Raw genomic sequence first — 24,949 nt, 5'->3', positions numbered from 1 at the left:
ATCAGAGGAGATGGTCCAGGCACAGCCATGGGGAGGGTGTCTGAGGAGGGCCCCGGGAGGATGCTGGGAAGCTCGAGGGTGTCTAAGATGCTCTAGGGCAGCAGAGGCCTCAGCAGGGAGAAAGAGTGGCTGTCGCAAACCCTGACAGCCAGCAGCCCCTGCAGTCCAGTCAGAGCCCTCTGAATTGCAAGTCACAGAAAGTCAACTAAAATTGGCTCGAGCAAGAAGGGAATTGTTGGCTTTCACGGGCGGGAAGGGCACTGGAGTGGCTCATAGAATGGAAGCAGAGCTCCAAAACCGAAACCCCAGGAGAGAACCCCACTAAAACCCAAAAAAATGCCTCTCATTTCTCCTCCCCTCCCCTCCCTCTCCTCACTCTTCCCCCTCTTCCCAAATCTGAATTCCAAATAGGTTCACCCCCATCACACCTCTTTCTCCTCAGCTCCTTCTCTTTCTACCTCTATCTCAATTTCTCTGTATCTAACCTCCCTTTTACATCAGAGACTTTCTCTCCACGTGACAGAAAAAATTGCTCCTAGCAACTCTAGACCTAAACCCTCAAGGATTTCAAACTAAGAAAACTCAGCCTTCTACCTCCAATCAGAAGATTCCGTGGGGGTCCCTCAATCAACCTGGATTCTGTGTGTTCACCTCTTGGACAAGTCTCTGCGTCCAGGGATGTGACACCATTCTGGGCCCAACAGGGTGGCGAGGGAGGCAAGGTGCCGTGAGTGACAGCTGTACCAGGGCCACATAGAGGGGAGAAATAAGAACAGCAGCAGCTCGCTTCCCCAGCAAAGACAAGGGCCCTGGAAAAGAGCTCTTGGGAGGGACGAAAGAGAGGACTTGCTTCAGGCAGGAACGATTTAAGACTAGGAGGGAGGATGTGACAGCAGGAGGTGGGGGGTGGGTAGGGCAGAGGAGAGCACTGGGGGGGGGGGAATGGGGACAACTGTCATTGAACAACAACAAAACAAATCTAAACAGAGTAGGGATATACTTCCAGGCAGCCAAAGAAAGGCCTTCCGAAACTTTTCTGGGCTCTTGTTTCCCAGGGATGCCCTGTCTGAAATGACCTCCCCCCAGCAGCTCCCGTCACACTGACGCAGATATCTTAAAATATCACACATGCTTGTCGCTTCTTCAAAATGACAGTAGACCCTCCTCTAGACCTTGTTTTTAATGTGCTCATAATTAGCACATATGTTACTATAGCATTACTTTGCTTTCCACCACGTCAACAACTGCATCGCACTGTTTCCTTTGTACTCCTGTGTCTTTCGTGCACTTTATGACATCATTCTGCGAAAGGGACCCTAGACCTTACCAGATTGCTAGAAGGGTCTGAGGCTATCAATTCCAGGGTGCGATTTATTCCTGCTCGCCTTCAGCTCCCTGCTCCCATGTAGAAAAAGCACTACAAAGTTACTGGGATTTGTGACCAAGTGCGGGGTTTATTGGCTGTGACTTCACTGAGGGGTTATAAAGCAGAAACCTGCCACTTCATTGTGAGATCCCCGTATGTTAGAATCTGTGGTTTACTCTTGGGGAAGCCCAGTATCCTGCAGAATCCTATACTCACCCAGGAAGGAGACTTCGGCCTTTTGCCCTACTGTCCATCCAGCTCAGGACTGTTCTCTGCCATTTCCCCCTGCACAGGAACTGCTGTCTGGCTGCTCGGACTGGAAAGAGAGTCCTCCTGAGACAGACCTTCGGTCATCCTCCGGAGTTCCGTCCTCCCCTCTCCCAGCTTTGAGAGCTGGCTGGTGCCTCTGATCTTCTGAGCCTTTCTGCAATTCTTGGATGCAAGCTGGCTTCTTCTTAGCTCTCCCCTTAGCTTTTCTCCACCCGAAGTATAGGAAGAACCTCCTACAGGACCACGGCCACCGTGCAAGGACGTGCAGGTTGAGCACTGAACAGCTCCAGGCCATCTTCCCACCGTAAGCAGGGGCCATGAATAGAACATTCCATTTCTATGTGCTGTGGCCACCAAGTGCCACACAGAACTTCTGCAGTGAACAAACATACAGTACCAGTGGATAGCAGCACTAACTACAGTCTGAGGTCCCACTCTCTGGATTTCCAAATAACCATCATTCTAAGGCAGGTTCTATCACCAGAAGCAGGGACGTGGGTGCCACAGATGCCACGGGGTCATCTCCTGGCTGTTCTGTTTTCTCATGAGCTTCGCGAGCTGCAGCTTCCTCCAGCCTCCCTGTGGACAGCCTGGGAAGAATGTGGATGTTTCTTTCCTGACCCGGTTAGGAAATGTTCTAACCCCCCACGGAGGGCACAGCTTCCTCCTCCAAGAGCGGTGTAGCTCTCCTTACCCTTGCACCACCTCTGCAAGTGTGCAGCCAACCACACTTGGGCACTGAGGACCCTGGGATCAGAGCCTGGAGCGTCCTCAGAGCTCCACACTGCCCACCAGCTGAGGTCAGCCCAGACTCTGGCTGGCTGCATAAATTAAATACACGGACTAACCTTGTCCTACCTGGTACTCATCTTGACCTGTTGACAAAGCTACAGGAAATCTGTCTTCAGAGACATACACCCCATTCTCCACGCAACCACAGACCACCCATGTGGCCCCTAAACCTCTCCCCTGAGCACTGAGGGGCCTTCTGGACACTGAGCACTTCCAACCCCACACACTCTGTGCAGATGCAATGCGATGACCATTAAAACACATATTTATTACATCAACGCATAGCACACAGCAACCATTTACCCCAGACGCAAAGACACACGAACATGGGGTGTTCTGACAAAAGTCTTTCAGATCCCCACCTCTAGCCTTCCTGGTCATAATCACTCTCTGGCAATGCCACTGAAGTATTCCATTTTCTGTCCCCCATCTTTGTATCCGTGAAGATAAAAGCAGTTTGAAATGAGGGGTCGAAATTACCCATTTTAGACTACTCTGTTAGAAGTTGAAATCTCTTTGTTTTTCTTGATTTTTCTGCATATAAACACAGTGTTATCTACAGTTGTCTTTCATGATCAAAGATAATGGTGATACTTTCCCAAGAGACAAGGGAGAATGCAAATCACCCACTACCTGGGATGACAGTGAGCCATTGTATTGTCTTGGCCATTCCCACCTAGTATCTGATAACCTCTGCAGGGAGCTAACAGTCCAGAAACCTGCCTAGCCCTGGTCTCCTAAATCTGCCCCCGACAGTCACACTGCAGAGTACTCCCATAACAACAACCCATTTCCTTAAGCACCTGCTAAATGGCAAAGCAGGCTCTAAACAGCTTCTGTATATTGTCTCACTTAATCCTCCTGAAGTCCTCCCACAGTGGGTACCGTCAATAGCCCTATTTTAGAGATGAAGAAACTGAAGCACAAGAGATTGAGCCATCCGCTCACAGGGCTGGCAAGGGTTCAGGCCTACGCAGTCGACCTGTGGAACACGGGAGCTAGCTCGAACATGACTCGAACACTGTGAGGCTGTATGAAGACCCGTCCTTCAGCAAGCTGGAGGCCGAGCAAGGCACAGCTCCTTACAGCTTACCCACAAACCCTCTTTAGAGATGTAGGGTCCCCAAGATAAAACAAGTTCCGATCCACACGGCCTGGCCCCCCCACCCCGGTGGCATTCTGTTGCCAGTCAAGCCAGGAGGTGTGCACACCAGCAAAATGTCCCCCTGGCCTGCCCTGTTCTCTCTCCCTGTGCAATGCCACCCCTCCTCACTCCCACAGATTCCTCTCTAGAACCCGGTCCATGCACCATGGGTCCAGGCAGCCCTGTGAGCTCTGACAGCCCATCACCTCCCTCTCCTCCCCCACCCCCGCATCCTCACACTCTGGACCAGTCCACATGTCCCTGTGCTAATTGCCCTTTCCAGAGTTAACATTTCCAAATGGCAGGATAAGTTCAGAGTCATTTAAAGGAAAACTAGGCTTACTTGAGACATACTATGAAAATGTTGGGCTCTTTTTCTTTCCCCTTAATCTCATCCTTACCCTCCCTGAGAAACAGTGAGCTCAAGTGGCCTCCTGTTTATTGTTTTCCCAGGGAAGACAACTTCAGTGTGGTTCCCACTGTTTCATAACACGAGGGCTCAACTTACATGCCTCCAAACGGAGGGACAGGAGCTCGGCTTTGTTTTCTTCTTCCCTCAAGAAAGAGCCCTGATCTCAGTTGCAGGCTTAGACAGACTTAACGGCCGTAGGTCTCCCAGCTCTGGCATGCCGTCAACAGCCCTTTTCATCAGAAACTGCAAATCCCGATGGTGCCGTCCAAACCAGAGCTGCTCGGAGAGCTGCCCGTGGCCTTGAGCGCGGGGCCTCGCATTTTAGTGGCGTTTAATAAAGATTTGTTGATGGATCGATTGAGCTGGGGCTCCCGTATCAGGTGTAGCCTGCGTTTATTAGATTTTTTTAAAGAGGGATTTGAATTAAGATTTAAAACCAACTCTTAATGCACTAACCTCTCCATTTCCATAGTCTTCTAGGCCTAGAATCGTAGAACCTATTTATAATACATGAGTTCCAAAGCCCTTGTGGGGACCAGAGGACCAGAAGGAAGGCAAGACAGACGGCCCAGGAAAAGCTCCTCCCCCATCTGGACTGTGGCGCAGTGATACGTGATGTGCTCCCGGAAGCCTGGACAAGATAAGAAAGAGACCCTCTGGATCGTCAGGAAAAGAAGGAAGCCCACATCGAGGTCCTGAGGACCAAGAGCTCTGAAGTCGAGAACCCTGATTCCTGCACTCCGAGCTCTGGGGCCGCAGGCTGGTCACCGAGCATCATCCCTGTCGGTGCAGGGACTCCCTCACCTGCACCAGCACCCAGGTGCCTGTCAGGATTCAGTGGAGAAACACGTGGTAAGCCCCTGAGATACTCTCTGGCGTGGAGGAAGCATCACTCATGTCTTAAATCACCAGCTTAGCAATACAGCAAAGGCAATTTTATGGTGCTTTGAATTCACGAACATTGGAGGGTCCATATATACAAACTGTGGCAACTCAGCCAACCCGAGTCACAGAACATTCAACTCAATAGAATACCCTGCTCTCCCCAAATGCTGACAGATGGGGCTCTCGGAAGGCACCGAAGTGCTGCAGGGGGTAGAAACGAAGTAGGGATCAGGAGTGAGTGAACGTCCTGGGCTCACAGAACACTGGGGCACTAAAATAAAATCACACCACACATTTTTTAAATGAAGTTATAACTCTGGGAACAGGCACGTCCTACAAGCCACTGCACCTCAGAAAAAGCCCTTTTTGTCGCAATGGGGAAGAAAGAGAGCTGATTGGGTTACTGTGTTTCTGTTTTAGGCATCAGACTTTAGCAAGGAAAATAAAGGGAGCGGGCTACACACAATTAGGGAGTAATTAAAGCCATGTAAACACAGCTGTTGATGAAAACACAGGTAAGGGAATTTTTTTTAAAAAAATTAAATGTAACATATCAGCAGGCATAACAAAGTAGATCTCTAGGCAGGGAAGAAACCTGTTCATGAAGTTACGAAACTACCAACAATCCAGAAAAGTGAAAGTGAGTGAGGGCAAGGCAATTTGGCATTAAGTCTTGAAGTAAGCTTGGGCGAGACCGACTTTTTGGGTGGCTGAGTGACTTTCAGAAAAGGAGGAGCCGTGAAAGGAGGGGGTGGAGGGGGCCGAGTTCCCCTTGCTCGGCCTCCCTCTGTGGTTACGACACTGTGTTTCGAAGATGGATTATTGTCAGGGTTAGGATGACCTGGGCTACATAAAGAAATCAATTCTGCATGTATTTATTGAGCACCTCCCACGTCCAAGGCACCGCGCCAAGTGAGGGACGCAAAGAGGAGCAAGACTGGTCCTGGTTCTCTGGAAACACCCCGACCGTGGGGACAATAGCCATGAACACAAGCGAAAAAGCAGTCGGTGCTGCAATGGAGTTGCCTGCTGAGCACAGGGACAGGCGGAAGGGGAATTTCCACCAAGTGTATCAGGAAAGGCCTCCTGCAAGAGGCGGCACTTGAGCTGACCTTGAAAGGTGGATAGGAAACATGCTTCAGGCAGGGTAATGGCATTCATTTATCCATCCATCCATCCATCCATCCACCCGCTCAACTACCCACCTAATTAATAAATAGTTACTGGGCATTTACTTCCTGTCAGGCACCATACTAGTTACTGATGACAGAATTTTGAGTAAAAAGAGACAGAATCCTTACCGTTGGGGGCTACTAACCAAAGCATGAAACTGTCAGATGTAAATTGCAGTGTGGCAATGACAGTACGGGTGGCCCAAGGTTTGGCCTGAGGCTCTAACGGGAATGTCAGACCTGGCAGAGAAGTCAGGGAAGGTCCTGCTGAGGAAGTGACGGTGGAAATGAGATCTGTGGGGGGTCGGAGGCATCCAGGCAGAGAGAGGGGCTGGCAGCATTCCCAAGTGAGGGAGAGATGCTCCAAGGTGAGAAGGAAGTGGGATACAAACAAGGGGCTGACACAGTCCAGGAGGCCGGAACATGGCATGGGGGGGAAGAGTGTGTGGAGACGAGGCCACGGGGGCCAGCAGAGGAATGCAGGGTCTTGGGAGGTCTTGGTAAGAATCTATCACCCTTTACTCTGAGAACAACGGGCAGTCTTAGGAATGTTTTGTTAAATAATTGGTGCAATTACATGGAAAGGAGGTGGGAGGTGGCATGGTGAGAGTTTCACTTTGGAAAGATCCTGTGGCTGAAGCGCAGAGACTGGATTAGAGCCAGAGGGGACGAGCCAGTGACCCAGTGAGAGACGGGGAAAAGGCCAGGACTGGCAGGGCAGCAGTGGGGACAAGGAGGTATCTAGGGGTAAGTCAACAAGACTACCAGCTCAATGACAGGGCTTTGGTGAGGAAAAGGGAGGTGTCATGGGTAACTTTGGCCTTCAGAACTGGAGAGCTGGCAGTCCAGTCGCCAGTCACCTAGAGAAGGACAATGGGAAAGGGCCACTATGGTAGAGAGAGATGAGCTGTGGGGCTTAAGAGCTTTGAAGGTGTGATCAATATATGTCTCCCCAGCAAACTATACGTTACCCAAGAGCAGGACTCTGTCTTTTTTGACTCAAAATTGTGTCCCTGGCAACTAGTATATTATCTGACAGACAGCAAGTGCTCAGAAAATGCTTGTTAATTGAGTAGCTAGTTGGTAGAATGGATGATTTTGGTTTTAGACATGTAAAGTTTGAGGTGCTGTAAGACACCTGAAAGGAAGCGTCGGGTAAAAAGTTGGGTAGGTGGACCTGAAGCCGAGGAGAGAAGGCAGGGTGGGAGCTACAGATGCATGATCACCCAAGGTCAGTAGCTCAAGGGAGAAGACAAGCAGAGCCTGGACTCAGCCCTTAGGAATTCCAACAGGTCAGGGCCCGGGAGTGGAGGGAAGGCATGCAAAGAAGAAAGAGAAAGGGCAGCCAGGGTCAGAGGGAGTCTTTCAAGAATGAAAAAGTGGTCCACGGTGTCAGTTGCAAGTAAAATGAGAACTGAAGAAATGCCCTTTGGACTCAGCAACACTGAGGTCATCAGTGCCCTTTGTGGGAGCTGTTTTTGTGGAGCGATGGGGTGGAAGCCAGATTGGAGGGGGTGAGGAGTGAGGAGTGGGAGCTGATGACATGGTGACAGGGAGTAGACACAGTTTTAGGAGACATTTGGCAGCGAAGAGGAGGAGAGAGTGGGGGCGGAAGCTGGACAAAGGCAGGGATGTGCCCGGCAGGTTTGGGAAGTGATAACAGCCCCGAATGGCCAGAGTGGTGGTTCTGGTCCTTCTGTTCCTGCTCCAACATCCCCTGAGGAACACACACCCCAGATCATTAACAGAACTCAGAACCTCAAGAGAAGGAGTTGACTTCACTGGGGTGATGAACTTGAGTGTTGGAGATGCTGATGGGTGTAGGGCCTGTGCAGGGTGTCTGGAAACATGGTCTCAGGCAGCAATGCCAAGGTGCACCGACTGGTCAGACTCAGCCCCCACCCTGTGTTTTTATGGTTAGCCCACGAACTAAGAACGGTTTTTACATTTGGGGATGGTCAAAAATAAAAAAGAAAAGAAAATGTGTAGGAAGTCCAAATTTCAGTGTCCATAGTAAAGTTTTGTTGGAACGCAGCCACACTCATCATCTATGGCTGCTTCTGCACCGCTACGGCAGAACTGAGTGGTTGCCACAGACTCATTGCCCCACAGCCTAAGATATTTACTATCTGGCCCTTCACAGAAAAAGTTTGCCAATCCTCAGTCAAGGGCATAGGGAAGCAACCAGAGTAACTCCCGGACAGTCAACATGATAGAAAAGAATCAAGTTAAAGGGGACCAGATGACACTGCACATGAAGGAAAACAGGTGGCTGGCTATTTGTGGGGTACAGAAGAGATGGCAACAGTCTAATATCTCTGGGTATAAGATGGACATTTGTCCCTCCTCCACCAGTGTGTCCCCCTCCTGCTGATGTCATGAGCAGGCCTCCACAAAGCTCAGCATAAAGGGCATGTCTTCAGAGAAACATCCCCCACCCCTTCCCCACTGAGTCTCCCAGTCATCTTAGACAAAGCTTCTTGGGCACCACCTTTCCATCGCTTATCACCACGGTAATCAAATAAGTACTTCTAGAACCCTTGGTTTACTTCCAATCTCTCCCCCTGGCCCAGGAGGCGCTGTGGCATAATGACTAAACAAGCAGATTGCAGAGCTGGGCTGTGTGGTTCAACCCTGGCTCTACCATTGACTGGCTGGGTAACTGTGGCTCACTTACCCTCCCCCGGCCTCAGCTTCCTCCTCAGTACAGAAATGGGAACAGTGAGCATCTGTACCATCAGGGTTGTGAGGACGAGCCGAGATAGTAAGATGTAAGGCACATGGAGCGGTGTCTGCGATATACTAAGAGCTCGATAAATATACATCATCCATCATCGGTAACAACGTGGATGAGAAGCCTGTGGGAAAAGGATAGGAGAGCCAAAGATGAAACCTGAAGTTCAGGACAGCGGGGTAAATGGGGATGTCACTTCCAGAGATATGGAACACAGAATGGGGCACGGGTTTGGGGGACTTGCCATGGATGAGATGTCTGGGAGATCCAAGCGGTAATGCAAGGCGGGTGGGTGGATGTGGAACTCAGCAGAGCTGGTGAGTGGGCTAGGAGACGGGAGGACTGCGGAGAACTGGGAAAAAGTGCTGAGGGAAAATGGTAAGACAGCGGAGCTGGGCTATGATTTTGGCCCATGGAGACATGCTCTGGCATTTGTCGTTGCTGCTGTGAACTACTGTTATGATTATGTCCCTTGAAAACTGGGCCTAGCTTGCCTTGTTACCGACTGGATCTACAGTACTTCTAGCATAGTACCTAGCATATAGTAGGTGCTCAATAAATATTTCTGAAAGAATAAGTAAAGGAATGAAGGAAAGGAGAGAGACATACACACATATTTACTTGATTATTGGGTTGGGGGTTGTGGCAAGCGCTGTGTCCCACCCTGGATATCACCAGAAATCCCCACATATGTTGAGAGCAACATGGGTGTCTTGCTGCCTGAGGGCATTCTTTGGTGACTGGAGCAGACTGGCCCATGCACAGGGCAGGCTGGAAGAACTGGGGAGTTAACATTTTCAGGAAGGAGCAATGCTCAGCCACTGAGGGATGGCGATTGGTGGATAAATACCCAGCACTCTCAGCCCTCCGTTGAATGTTCTATGAGCCATGCTTTTGCCAGGCAGCTGTGTCATAGTATCCCCTGTAGAGTTCTGCTCCATTGATGAGTTCCCTGGGTCTAGGATCGCCCCAGCAATCAAGTGCAGGATAACGGGACTCCCAAACATCTGAACCCAGGTCTTCAGAACAAGACAGAGAGGAAAACATCAGCTCTTGAGGCACCTGCTTGGGTCATAGCCTCCCAGCCTAGCCACAGGGAAGCAGCTTCTGGAAGCCGGGCTGGCAGCAGACCAAGCACTGAAGAAGGTCTGAGACGTCTCCCACATGAAGTACCTAGCATATGCTAGCATATGCTAGTACCTAGCATATAGGTACCTTGCCCCGGTCGCTGGGGGCAAGCCACCTCAGTCAGTTTCCTCAGCCTTAAGTAGCAAAGGAACCAAACAAACCATACCTCCCTTTGGACTTTCCACAACTGCATCCTATTCTCTCTCTGCATCTTGGTGGTTTTCACTGTCCCATACCCACCTTGGTTTTACTTCACTGTGACCCTTTGCTTATTACAGTGTATAACAGACACTAAATTTTCAGTGTCTGACACACTATAGGCCCTTAAAATACTTAATGAATGGATCAGTATGCTCATCCTTTCTTTCTTTCTCCTTCTCATGCCCTCTAAACCTGAGAGATTTTCCCTGCCCAGGAGAGAAATCATGATGGTGCTGCTTGTCCCATCCTATTTTCTTTGACTTGTCAGCTCTGAAGCCTTCCCGGGTCTGGCAGTCGTCTGCCACCTCCTGGGCCTCCTTTGCCCTTATCATTCTCCATCCAATATCTTTTACTCTGGTGAGCATATTGGCTCAGCTAATTCTCTGAGACTCCCTTGGCCAGCCTTTCTGCTCAACTGCTGGGCCATTTGTGACCTGCGTGTAGAGTAAATTCCGAGGCTGCACAATCACTGCTCACTCCTAGAGAGACTCAGCCACACGGCAGTGACTGGGCTCCTCGTTAACTTGGCCTTGTGTGGATCTGTTTTGATGGTTCCCAGACACAATGACCCAGCCCGCGTCCTTGGAGCTCACAGAGGAAAGGGAGAACGACTCCAGACCTGATAGCTGCAGCACTCTGTTCCCAAAGGAAAAGGTGCAGCCTTCCCAGGCCTCTGATCCCTCCAGAAACCCCTGTCCCAATGCCACATTCTATCCCAGAACACCAGCGAAACATCCCAGGTGAGCAGAGCCGTGGTATTTCTCTATTTGTTCCTGTTTCTCCTTTCCCCCCCATTTCTTCCTGTTTTGTGCTTAGCGCCTAGTGACTCTGTTTTAACTAAAGAAATTTCTGAAGTGCTTCCTGGAACTCTGGTGTTTTTTGTCATGACAGAATAACTGGTACCAACTAGCCCTGTGTTATACACTTTTATAATACTGGATAAATTTTATAAAACAATTCTTCAGACACTGGTTCACAGGACTGCGATGCCTGAGAGAAGGGAAACAGTTGAGGGGAGTCCCCTGGTCATCCTGGCTCCCTGACTAAAGGCACTTATTAGATCCTAGGACAGGAGGAGGAACCCAGGCCAAAGGTGGGAGCCCCCCTGAGTTTAAGGGAAAGGCAGAATCTGTGCATGGAGAGACAGCCTCGGGTCTCCAAGGACAGATTCAGACACAGAAGCGGAAATGTGGATGGGCATTCTGGGCATGTGGGCATGTGGATCGGCATGGGGGGCATGCAAAAGACTGTGGCTAATTCAAGATGATGGTAGATATAAGAAAGGAGTGCAGTAGAGGGTCTTGGAAGCCAGGCAAAGAATATGCAGGGCTGAACACGGGCAATCATGCGGGTCCTGAGGGAGGCACCAGCAGCACAGAGTGACCTGTGTGGGTGGGGAGCCCAAGGCCAGGAGTCCATGATGGAGGGCATCCATGAAGGAGTCCATGAAGGAGGGAACCCATGAAGGAGGAGTCCATGAAGGAGGGAACCCATGAAGGAGGCCCCCGCAGGTGTACAAGCGCAGATTGCTGGGGACCTGCTCTAGGAAGGTGACCTGGGACACACAGGATGGAGTAGGTCCAAGAGCATTCTAATGAGCACAGGCCACTGGGGATGCTGACTCTGTCATACAGAACTTTCTGAACCACAAAGAGGCAGCCAATTCCAGTGGAAGGAGCTCAGAGTCTGAAACCCACAGCCTTAGTTCCCAGGCTGTCTCTACTACAAATTCAGGCAAATTCACCCCGAACCTTAGCGTCCTCATTTGTGATAGGGAATGATGACTCTCACCCTGCAGGGTTATGGGGAGGGTTAGAGGTGAGGAGGGCGAAGCATCTGGCACAGAGAGTACGTGATGGACATTTTCATCAGTTCTGTGATTCATCAGAGATCCCTGGGACCGCTGTATCGGCTGTTTCCTCCCTTTGGGTCTCAGGGTGGAGTCACAACTACATTGGGTGAATGAAAAGGAAAAAGTTCATGTACACATAAACACACAGGTGTACTGGTCATCAAGAACAAGCAACACCAGGTATAAATGTCACTCACATACGTGTTGTGTACGCGCCACTAAAGGAGTGAGGTGGGTCCCTTTCACTAGATAACAAAGGGTCAGGGGGCCTGATTATTGAAATTTGGGCCAACGGGTTCATAATTTGAAGCTTCTCCACTGGGAGAAGGAGGCCTTTTTAATTTGCAGACTGACCGAGAGTAGCCTACTTAGCCCAACATCTGTCATTAAGTGGCCTCCTTGACGCTTTGAAGCAGGTAACTGTGGCTCTTGGGTAATCCTAGGAGACCACTGCTCCAGAATCTCGTCTGCAGGTAGGAGCCTGTATCGGGGGTGTCGGGGAAGAACAAACTTAATATAGTTGCTCAGATCTAGGGAAGATAATTTTCCCTGTATTGAAAGGCACAGGCAGGCACTTACTGAGCACCTACTGTTTACAAGGCAGACACTGTGCTAGAGGTTTTACCTGGATTTTCTGGAGTAATTGTTCATATATTCAACAATTATTTTTTGAGGTCCAGCAGGCACTGCACAAGACTAGGGATGCACTGGGATCGGGGAGACATAAGCAAACATCAGAACCACAGAGTGACAAGTACCCCCGGGGAGCGGGTCCAGGGCAGATCGCCAGTGCCTAGCCCAGCCTTAGCCAGGGAAGGGGAGTGTATACAGGAGTGAAACACTCCAGGCAGGGGAAATAGCAAGCCTGGCGGAAGGGAGACTGAGAGTTGCTCATAGCAACTCTATGTGCGGAGAGTTGTGCAGAAGAGCCAGCAGTTCCTAAGTCTGGAGCAGAAAAAGCACATAGCAGTAAGCCAGTGGCCTGATCATGCGAAAGACGGGTCATAATGGATTCATATGCCTGGAATTTAGCAAATGAAAACACAGGATGCTAAGCCTGATGAACAGGACCTCAGATGATCAAGGTCAACATCAAGAAGATAAGTCAGAATGCATACCCCTCCCATGATATAATGAAATGGCACTTGATCTCTGTGGTCCTCCCCCTGAAAACACATCACCCCAGTCTAGTCATGAGACAAACATCAGACAGACCCAAACTGAGGGACGCTGTACAAAACACCTGGCCAGTGTGCCCCTCAAAATTGTCAAGACAAGGAATGACTGACAAGATATCACAGCCTCAGAAGGGAAGGGAGCGTGCCAACTAAATGGGATGTTTCCTGAATGGGATCCTGGGAAAGAAGAGGACATTAGGTAAAAACTAAGGAAATCTAATAAAGTTGAACTTTAATGATAATATATCAACGTTCGTTCATTCATTGTGACAAATGTAGCCTACGGATATAAGATATTAACATTTATATAACTGTACTAACTTCATACTTTTTTCTATAAATCTAAAATGAATCTAAAAATAAGAGGTCTATTTGAAAATACAGAATGTCTAGTTAAACCTGAATTTGGGGTAATTTTTTAGTACAAGTACATCCCATGCAGTTTTTGGAGCATAATTACACTGAAAAGTCATCCAGTGTTGGAAACCCAGATTGTCCTGGGTGTCCTGGTAACTCTGGCCTGCAAGGGCGTTCTCCCTGAGAACGACGACGAAAGCAGTGAGGCGCTCCTGAAGGATCACAGGCAGGAAGGTGCACAGTAGATACACAGGCGAGGAAACTGAGGCTCGCTGACTTTACCAGAGTGCCCAGCTAGCTTGCTGGGAGTCAGGATCTGATCACAGGCCTGTCTCATCCCAAGCCCAGGTCTATCCATTATACTCTGATGCCTCACAAAACTCTTTGTAGAAACATCCACACGAATATACTCTTGCTGACAAAGCGTAATAAAGAATCAAGAGCAGATGTTGTATCTGGAGGACTCCAGCAAAAGCAGGTGAGGACTTCTGGGCACCAAAACCCAGGGCTTCCCCCAGACACAAGGCCTGTTGGGGACTAGCTCCCCGCTCATGTTCCCTGTCCCCTTCTCTCTGCCTCTCACCATCGAGGTCAAACCAGACACACTGAGCGCCATGAACTGAGAAGTTGTTGGCCATTCATCCAACATCCCCCTGTGAGCATCGTACCACCCACAGTTGTCCCCACATATGTCACCTCCTTGGTCTGGCTCTTAACCATTGGCTCCAGCTTGGGGTGGTCTTTCCCCATCCTTAATTCCCACTTCCAATGTGCCTCAGTGTCAGGAAGCAGCTAACCAAGCTAATTAGAGCTCTGTGTTAAGTAAGAGTCAATGGTCTCTGAGCAAGGGCCCAAAAGGCTCTTCTGTGTGAAAAGAGAAACTTCGTAATGTGCATTCCAGCTGCTCAGGGATCTTTCTGTCTTACCTCCTCCCATCTCGTTCCAAATAAATGCTGCTGCTTTACACCTGCACTCCACAGAGATAAGGTTGAGTAACTGCATTTAGAGGAGCACAGCCCAAGGGCTGCTTCAGTTTATTTTAGCGGCACATAGAGAAAGCAGAGGGGCAACACAAAGGTGACATGTACTCGGCCGGCAAAATCTCCTGCAGGAAATTACTGACACCAGCCAGCTGCTTCAGGCCCCTGCTGGGCTGTTTCTCCTCCTCTCCTATCTCTCAGGGGACCGCCATCCCGTTGTGGCTTGCCAGCTCTGGAAGACAAAGAGGGCAAAGCTCTGGCTTCCTGCGTGCCTACGTCCAACACATCCCCCCATGAAGCCACCAAAATGCAGGGCCCTGGCCAGGCGTGGGGGGTGGGAGAAAGTGCCCGGCAATCCTCTTTTCTCTAGAAATGGGATTGGAAATGGGGTAATCGTCTAAATGGGCAGTCCTGATGAGTCGATAAAGATAACTCCTATTTTTATTACGGTGATAAGGCTGCCTGAGCGAGTGTAATCCCTCTCCCAGGCTCCGGGAGATTGCCAGGCAGCCAGCCGCCACCCCGCCTCTACCAGGGCTGCATTAGTCTGATGGGAAGAAGCTCTGAGCTCTGTATAGACTGCATTTCATAATGGCATTTAAAAGCATGGATCCTGAGGTCACGCCAGGGTCCAGGACACTGCTGACTGAGCTCCCTGTCCCCTTGATACTGACTACCCTCTGGTTCCCCAGAACACAGATGGGGCATATGTGGTCCAAATGCAGGAAGGTCGTGTAGAGCGAAAAAGGTGTCAGGAAGGACTTCAGTTCAAAGTGGCTCATGGTATAAAAAACCTCTGGGTTCTAGCTCCAGCCAGTCCACTAACTCTTGTAGTTTCCTCAGCTGCCATTAAGTCATTGCGAAGGTCCTTCCCTGCTCCCCCTTATAAGAGACCCACCCACAGATTCATGACTCTGCCAACCAGCCAGGAACTCCACCCTCGCAGAGTAATTCCTTCATGTTTTAAAGACTATTTTATCTTTTATACCTCCCCACTGAATTATAAACTTCCATTTATTAATGAACACCTTATGGGAGAGGATGACCTACGGCAACTGACAGCGAGGCCCTGAGGGAACAGAACAGGCAGGGGACAGGTGGCCCTGTGCACCAGAAAGATGCAAGGGGCTTGGGAAGAAAGGTAGAAAAACACCCAGAGCCCATCGTCTGGGGCCCTGCATGTAGGCAAAGTCCCCCCTGCGAACGGCTGAGGTCCAGGCGGGTGAACTACAGAACCAGGTGGCTGGTTCTGCCAGTGGCACTCAGGGACCTGCAACACAAATCATGACCCTGTGTGGCCCTCTGGCTCCTACATGGAGGGGTTAACCTTTCCCATTCCCTCATTTACTCAAGCACTGATTAGCCAGGAAGGCTTGAGGTGCAGCAAAATTAAATTGGATTTAGATGCAGAAGCTGGGTCCTAGCTGCAGGGTCAGCATTACCTGGTACCGGACACTGAAGGAGGTACACCATTCTGAGTCAGCAAAAGAAGGCGAGTGCCTGCCTTGAACCCTCCGTGGGCAGGGTTGCCACGGTGCCCACCTCCAGGGGCACCATTCCCATGGGAGTCCACATGAGTGGGCTGGCCAGATCTGGGCAATGCACAACCCGCATGGCCAGGTTTGACCCTGCGTGGAATCAATACCAGCAAATGACACAAGATACACCAGCCATGAGCCCTACCAACGCAACACTCTTACAATATTGGCCACATTCTAGAAAGGGATGCCAGATCCGTAAAAGACATTCCCCAAAAGCTAAAATGTGTGGCACCAAGTTTTTCTTTCTATCCAACTCAACCATGGTGGAACAGTGGAACAGTTAATTTTATGGCGCTGACACAGTGGTCCAGGCGACAGAAACCATGGGAAAGAACAAGGTAAGTAAGAACTGTGGTCCCAAGCCCAGGACAAGGCTAGCACCCTTTATTATGTGTCTCCCTGGCCCCCCANTTGGCCACATTCTAGAAAGGGATGCCAGATCCGTAAAAGACATTCCCCAAAAGCTAAAATGTGTGGCACCAAGTTTTTCTTTCTATCCAACTCAACCATGGTGGAACAGTGGAACAGTTAATTTTATGGCGCTGACACAGTGGTCCAGGGGACAGAAACCATGGGAAAGAACAAGGTAAGTAAGAACTGTGGTCCCAAGCCCAGGACAAGGCTAGCACCCTTTATTATGTGTCTCCCTGGCCCCCAAATCACTGGCCCTTCTCACTCTCTCCTTCCCAAAAAACCCTTTGTTATAAGACAGGAGGGCGCTGTGACAGACTGCCAGACCAGGACAGAAAGACAGGGACCAGGAGTGCCTGGCCTCAAAGGGGTTTCCCGAGACTTCTCACCCCTGCACATACAAACTCACCATCAGCTCAGGGCAGCAGGTCACAAGAGTGCCCTTTCCTCTCAACCTTCCAGGGGCACTTGTGCCTGGGAAAGGGGAAAGCACCCCCCCACCCGATTCCTGACTCTGCCACGCTGCCTACTGCCCTGCCGATTCCAAACCCCTTCTCACTCTTCCTGTGCGTCGACAACATTCAGGTAAGGCTGGTTAGAAATGTAAAATTGGGTAAAGCCCCTTCGCCACTACTGCCTTTCCCCTGGTGCACGGGGTGGGGGTGGAAATGAACACAGGAAGCACAGAAGCTTTCGTCCCGCCTCTCTAGTTCTCCTTCCATCTTCATCAGCTGCCTCTCTGTGCCTCTGGTTCCCAGGCCCTTTGCCTCTGCACTACACTCCTCTTAGAGGTACCGCTCTGAAACACAGCTCTTGGCCTGTCACATCCTCGTGTCACAGCGCTCCTGTGCCCAGGTGACAATAGCTCAACCACAAGCTTGCTCCCAATCTCATCTCTGGCTACTTCCTCCCATGTGGCCTTCACTGCTGTCCCACAGGGTGGCCCTCTCCTGAGTCAGGCATCCATGCACCCAACGCATGATCCGATGAGAGTGTAAGCTGTGTCAGGCAGTGTGCTAGGCCCCTGAAATGTAGTAGAGAGCAAACCCAGCCAAGTATCCTGGAGCTTACAACCTTTCGGGAAAACAGACATCAAGTGACTACAAAAATGAATGCACACTTACAAACTGTGAGACTTGATCAGAAAATGTGCTGAGGTGTCCAAGGAGGAAGTGCTAAGTAGTCTTGGGAATCAAAGAAATGTTCCCTGAAGAAGGAATTGCTGTGCTGATATATGAATAACGAGAAGCACGAATTAGGCCATTGAGGTGGGAGTGGCAACAGCAATGGGCAAGAGGACCCCCGGGCAGAGGGTGCTGCCTGGGGCTGGGCCTGGGAGGAGCAGGAAGACCAGTCAGGACCTCTGGGGGTGCTGGTCTGCGATGGAGCTAGGGAGTCGCCAGGGGTCAGATTATGAGGGGTCTTAGAGGCTCCACTGAGGATATGGCTCTGTACCCTAAGAGAAATGAAAAAGTAGTAAGAGGTTTTAAGCAGGGGAGGAGGGTAGTTTGGGGAGCATGGGGCGCGATCAGATTTGCATTTTAAAGTGCTTGCTCCGGCTGCTGTGGGTGAAGGGCTTGGGGACCCAGAGTGGATGTGGAGGCCCCGTGAGGAAGAAATCGCACTCATCTCACTCGGACTGGGGGGCTGGGAATGGACAGTGAATCCAGCAAATTAACTTCCCAAACCAGATGGGTGGGTGGTGCCCTGTGAACAGACGGAACATGAAAAGGTGACCAGACTCCAGTGAAAGGGTCCTGAGGTCAGTTTGGTACATAACGGGTAAAGGGAGTCTTTGAGACCTCCGGATGGGAAGACAGTGGTAGATAGAGCTGGGTACACACCTAGAGAACCATCAGCACCGAGACTGCCACGGAAGACGTGGGTGTGCATGAGACTGCGCTACATCACCACTGGTGGCCACCTCCTCTCTCCGGCCACCCCACCTGTGCTCGCCCCAATGCGGAAGCGTGGGTCCCTTAGGACTCTGTGCCTGTTCTTGCTGCTCTAGGGCCTCTTGTGTCATTTTATGGTCACTCCTTTACATGTTTTCCCCAGTCGTGACACAAGAGCACCCTGGGGACAGAGACACGTGGCTCTCCTGATGTCAACACACCGAGCAGAGCCTGGATCTTCAGTGAGCCATAAAATACAGGCCCCCTTTTCTGGCCCCCCACAAAGCCCAGGGCGATGGGGTTCTGAAAGCAGTCGAGAATGCAGACCCAGACCCAAGAGCCTCATCTAAAATCTGGTCTCGGAGAAAATGGTCCCACTCCTTACCTCTGCCTCCCAGAAAGCAAGATTGGTACCGAATTTTTTTTAAAAAGAGAATGGTATGGATGTTTTCCCACTGTTACTATAGATAAGTGAGCCATCCGTATTTATTGGGAATATATTTCTCTTTTGTTGAAGCCTGTGTAACGTGGACAGGTAGAGAACCAGGTAAGCTCTGTCCTCAGCACAATTTCTTACTCAGAGCCCGGTGCTCTGATTAAAATTCAAAACCAAGTTGCGCATTATTCCATGTGAGATAGCTATAAGAAAATACCAGCCTGAGTCCTCAAGGTTGTTAGAATCTCAAGAAGTACAGGACGAACACAGATAAAAAGTTCATTTGATCAATACAGGCAGAGCCACCCTGCCCTGCCCAGTGCCTTCTTCAATTAGGAAAGAGTACCCTTCCTCTGAGCAGACACAGCCCCTCTCTGGGTCACACGACTTGGCTGGCTTTAATCCTGTCCCCCTGCCCTGGCCAGATACCCCTGTTTGGTGCACACCCTGTATGTGTATGTGTAATGGGTTTTGCTCATAGGGAGGGATCAGAATAGAATGGGCAAGCCAGAGCATAGGTAGCAATGACCGGGCAAGGAAAGAAGAAACACCTGCAAGGAAGGTCCACAGGCATGCTGGTGACAAATTGGGTTTGGCACCTGAGAGGTAAGAAAATGAGATTGGAAAGTTTGGTTTGACAGTGATTAGGGAAGGCCCCAAGCGCCGCGTTGAGGACTACACTGACCCTGTAGGAGTGGAGCGTTGCCTAGGCACATACCCTCCGTGATGATTGATCCCATCTGTCAGCCTGAATGGGCCTCAAGGCACCCAGATTAGACACTTTCTGGGTAGATATGTGATGTCTTTGGACGAGATCAGCATACAAATCTGTGAATTCAGTAGAGTAAATTGCACTCCCAATACAGGTGGGCATCATCGACTACTGAGCACCTGAACAGAACAAAAGGTGGAGAAAGGAGGAATGGGATCCTTTATCCCTGCGTCTCCACATAAGCTCATTTTGTCTTCTCCTGCCTCAGCCTGGGGTTTGCATTTTCAACCCCCCTGGTTCTCAGGCCTTTGACTCAGACTGAATTACACCTCCAGATCCATAGGTAGGTTTGTAGGTAGGTAGGTGGGTCGGTCAGTCCCATCCATTCTGTTTCTCTGGAGAATCCTATTATGCCCTTTCCCCCCAGAGCAACCAGCATTAGGGCTCACCAAAGTACCCACTTGCATCCTGAAGGCCCTTGAAGGATATACTTAGTGGCCAAGAAAACAACTATGTATCTGCATTGACACAAATCCTCAAATATTAAGATCTAATCTCTTGCATTTGTAGCCTACCTAAAAAGTATATTTTATACACTAGTATGTATCTGTGCAACAGTCCCACTTGATTGATAGAATGAGAAAACAGAACAGTTAAGGGCCTTGGCAAAGGTCAAAAGGTAAATCCACAGTGGCAACAGTGGGACTGGGACCCAGGTGTGTCTCCCAGAATCCAGTGTTTGGGACCCAGAGCCTCGGCAGGTCCGTCTTTCACCAGCCACCACTCTGACTGCTTGAGTCTGCCAGCCCTGGGTCCTTTCCAAGAAAAGATGGAGCTTCCACACAAGCAGTAAAGGCATTGATTATGCCAAGCCAGAGGCAGGGGATTCTGGATCATTCCCTTAAAAACACTTGCTTAGCGCACCCGAGTCCTCACCCCCGCCGCCCCTCATCCCAATAAAAAAATGTGTGTTAGGTACTTCATTAACATGAAGGGAAAAACAATTCCCTGTGGATTTTTGCAGTCTCATCTTCCTAGCTTGTCAAATGCCAGCAGCAAGCCGGTCCAGCTGCATCGTTAGCTTGGTTCTATCTTATTTTGTAGTGTTTTGCAGATTGCGGCAGCCTTCCCCCCTTCCCCGCCCCCACCCAAATTGGACAAAAACATATCACCTTTGAGCTTCCTGGTGTATCACTGAGAAGATTTCCCTGTTCAACTTGGACTTCATAATACGGTATTGTCTTCTGCTATCATAAGCCGTATTTATTTCTCCAAGAAGGAACATAAGTTATTTTTATCACCATACTACAAGAAATGTGATCAAAATGAAATTAAAAGAAACTAAATGGAAGACTTTCCAATATGTCGTGCAAAGCATAAAAAGCATGCTGTTCAAAAGCTAATTTTCAGCTATCACATGTACATTCTCTCCCCTCCTTTTTTTTTCAGCACCACCCTTTTGTTACTAAGGAAGTTGGAATGAAAGGAGATTTGTCTCCTTTTCTCAAAGCCCCATCTCTCACTGCCCGAGTTTCTCCACACCTGAATCCACACATCTCCTGCATCATGACAAGTGCCTCCATGGTAACCACTCATGACATCATAAACACAATGCGAGAGCAGAAGAAACAAGAGCTACTTAAAACCCTGTTCGATGCAAATGTCCTTTATGACCTAAGGCAGGGGTCCCCAAGTCCCTGGGCTGCAGACCGGTAAAGGGCTAAGGCCTGTTAGGAACCTGCAAGCGAAGCTCACCTGAACTCCACCATCCAACCCCCTCCCCCACCGCTCACCCCTGGCGCCAACAAGGTCAGGCACCCCTGATCTAAGACACTCACAGAAACAAAGGGAATTTTGTCTTGTCATTTTAGTAGAAAGGTAATTTTGAAATCTATTCTTGTATTTCAATATTTATTGGATTTCAAAACTTCCTGCTGCCCAGGAGCCTATGAATACGGACAAAGAGCCGTGACACTGTTGAAATGGCATCGCGGCACCTGCCCCTCAAAACAAATCACTGGGAACGGTGGCCTGCAGCCTAAAGACATAAATTCTTAACCATGGTTAGATCTCACAGGTATGGACTGTCAGAAGAGGGGCTCTTGGAATGGCTCCACGGTTTGATAAAGAACACAGTGTTCCTGAAAAGTCTTTTTCTCCTTCTACCTTTTCTCGCCCAAAATAAATGCCCAAAGCCTCAAGCCAAAGTTAACAGCTATTAATAACTTTGTGGAGAGCAGCCAAAAGAACGGTGGACACACCACGAGTATACGACATGTACAGCACACATTCACAGAGAAGAAAGGAAGTGCTTTGTCGTAAGACCGGGGCGCGATGTGAGCCGAACATTAACCTCCCCTCCGCAGGCACTCTTCTCTGCAAACAGTCCCAGCTTTGGGACTCCAGCTTTTATTCCAGATACTATTAGATAAATCAGGGCTCTCCAAACATGGATTTCAAGTTGGGAACATCAAAGTGCATTCCCAATAACACAAGATATTCCTTGTGTTATTGCACTCTGCTATATTCAATTTGCATTTTATGCAGATTGAAGGTTNCTTTTCTCACCCAAAATAAATGCCCAAAGCCTCAAGCCAAAGTTAACAGCTATTAATAACTTTGTGGAGAGCAGCCAAAAGAACGGTGGACACACCAAGAGTATACGACATGTACAGCACACATTCACAGAGAAGAAAGGAAGTGCTTTGTCGTAAGACCGGGGCGCGATGTGAGTTGAACGTTAACCTCCCCTCCGCAGGCACTCTTCTCTGCAAACAGTCCCAGCTTTGGGACTCCAACTTTTATTCCAGATACTATTAGATAAATCAGGGCTCTCCAAACATGGATTTCAAGTTGGGAACATCAAAGTGCATTCCCAATAACACAAGATATTCCTTGTGTTATTGCACTCTGCTATATTCAATTTGCATTTTATGCAGATTGAAGGTTTGTGAGAACCCTGCATGGAGCAAGTCTAAAGGTATCATTTCCCTGCTGGCACTTGCTCTCTTTAGGTCTCTGTGTCACATTTTAGTAATTCTTGCAATATTTCAAACTTTTTCATTATTACTGTATTTGTTATGGCGGTCTGTGATCAGTAATCTCTGATGTTACTGTTGTAATTGTTTGGGGACCCCATGAACCACACCTATATTAGATGGCAAACTTAACTCAATCAACATTGTTTGTGTTCTGATTGCTCCACTGACCAACCATTCTCCGGTTTCTTTTCCCCTCCTTGGGTATCCCTATTCCCTGACGCAAAACAGCATTGAACTTAAGCCAATCAATAGCCCTACAGTGGCCGCTAAGTATTCGAGTGAAAGGTCACATGCCTGTCACTTACATAATTTAAAACCAAGAAATGATTAAGCTTAGTGAGGATGGTCTGTTGAAAGCCAAGATAAGCCAAAAGCTAGACCTCTTGCACCAGGTAGCCCATTTGTGAATGCAAAAGAAACGTTCTTGAAGGAAATTAAAAGCGCTACTCCAGTGAACACACAAATGAGAAGAAAGAGAGACAGCCTTATTGCTGATAGGGAGAAAGTTTCAGTGGTCTGGATAGAAGATTAAAACAGCCACAACATTCCCTTCAACCAAAGCCTAATGCACAGCAAGGTCCTAACTCTCTCAGATTCTATAAAAATTGAGAGAGGTGAGAAAACTGCAGAAGAAAAGTTTGAAGCTAGCTGAGGTTGGTTCACAAGGTTTAAGGAGAAAAGCCTTCGTATCATAAAAGTACAAGGTGAAGCAGCCAATGCTTATGTAGAAGCTGCAGCAAGTCATCCAGATCTAGCCAAGATAATTAATGAAGGCGGCTATACTTAACAACAGTTTTTAATGTAGAATAATCAGCCTTACATCAGAATAAGATGCCAGCTACGACTTTGACAGCTACAGAGAGGTCAATGCCTGGCTCCAAAGCTTCAAAGGACAGGCTGACTCTCTTGCTGGTGGCTAATGCAGCTGATGAATTTAAATTGAAGCCAATGCTCAATCAACTATTGCAAAAATCCTAGAGCCCTTAGGAATTATGCTAAATGTACTCTGCCTGTGCTCTGTAAATGCAACAACAAAGCTTAGACGACAGCACATATATCTGCAACATGGTTTACTCGATATTTTAATCCCACTATCAATTCTTACTGCTCAGAACAAAAAATTCCTTTCAAAATATCACTGCTCAATGGCAATGCACTGGCCACCAGCAGCTCTGATGGAGACGTGTACAAGATTAATGTTGTTCTCATGCCTACTAACACAGCATCCATTCTGTAGCCCAAGGATCAAGGAGTAATTTCAACTTTCAGGTCTTACTATTCAAAAAATAAATTTCCTAAGTCTATAGCTGTCACATATTGTGATTCCTCTGATATAACTGGGCAAGGTAATTGAAAATCTTCTAGAAGCAATTTACCACCCTAGATGCCATTAAGGACATTTGTGATTCATGGGAAAAAGTCAAAATATCCATGTTAACGGGAAGTTAAAAGAAGTTGATTCCAACCTTCATGGATGACTTTGAAGAGTTCAAGACTTCAGTGGGGGAAGAAACTGCAGATGTGGTGGAAACAGGAGAACTAGAACTAGAAATTGGGCCTGAAGATGTGACTAAATTGCTGCACTCTCATGATAAAACTTGAATGGACAAGGAGTTGCTTTCTTATGGATGAGCAAAGACAGTGATTTCATGAGATGGAGTCTACTCCCAGCAAAGACGCTGGGGAGATTGTTGAAATGATAACAAAGGATTCAGAATATGACATAAACTTAGTTGATAAAGCAACACAGTAGGCTGGAGAGAATTGATTCCAATTTTGAAAGAAGTTCCACTATGGGTAAACAACATTACATGCTACAAAGACCTCATCTGTGAAAGGACCAGTCCATTGATGTGGCAAACTTAATTGTTGTCTTATTTTACAAAATTATCGCGGCTGCCCAACCTTCAGCCACCACCACGCTCATCAGCTATCAGGCACCGACACCGAGGCAAGGCCCTCCACCAACAAAAAGATTACAACTTGCTGAACGCTCAGATGATGGTTAGCATTTTTGTTTAGCACTAAAGTATCTTTAAATTAAAGTATGCAAATTTTTCAGGCATAATGCTTTTATATGTTTAATGGGCTATAGGACAGAGTAAACATAACTTTTATATGCACCAGGAAACAGAAAAAGTATTCACATGACTCACTTAACTGATGCAATCTGCAGACAAACCTGCGATATCTCAGGTGTGCCTGTGTCTGCGGAAACTGCTCCAACTTTCCCCCACCTCTTCCCTCACAAGATGCTATTATAAAATTCAGACTGCTTTAATCTCTGTGATTGAAGAAAAAAAGAAAGAAAGAAATGAAACATGCCCCTTGGAGAGGAACTGAACTCACAATCTCAGAGTGCAAAAGTAAACATTACCCAGTGCGCTCCTCAGTTTAATTACTGACCTGAGAATTTCAATTTACATGTCTTTAATTAGCCAC

General features: G+C 48.6%; 1 long non-coding RNA gene across 1 annotated transcript; it reads left to right on the top strand.

Annotated features, from left to right (window-relative positions):
- The first annotated feature begins 9,420 nt into the window (after positions 1-9,420).
- Positions 9,421-24,173, top strand: LOC118983778 (uncharacterized). The gene is made up of 3 exons (XR_005065801.1): positions 9,421-9,431; positions 13,933-13,939; positions 24,119-24,173. It is a non-coding gene; the product is annotated as an uncharacterized LOC118983778 (long non-coding RNA).
- Positions 24,174-24,949: the final 776 nt, after the last annotated feature.

Source organism: Sturnira hondurensis, unplaced genomic scaffold, assembly GCF_014824575.4.
Source record: "Sturnira hondurensis isolate 20B ecotype Veracruz unplaced genomic scaffold, ASM1482457v3 Scaffold0003090, whole genome shotgun sequence".
NCBI lineage: Eukaryota > Metazoa > Chordata > Mammalia > Chiroptera > Phyllostomidae > Sturnira > Sturnira hondurensis.
This window is presented reverse-complemented; position numbering and strand designations above follow the sequence as displayed.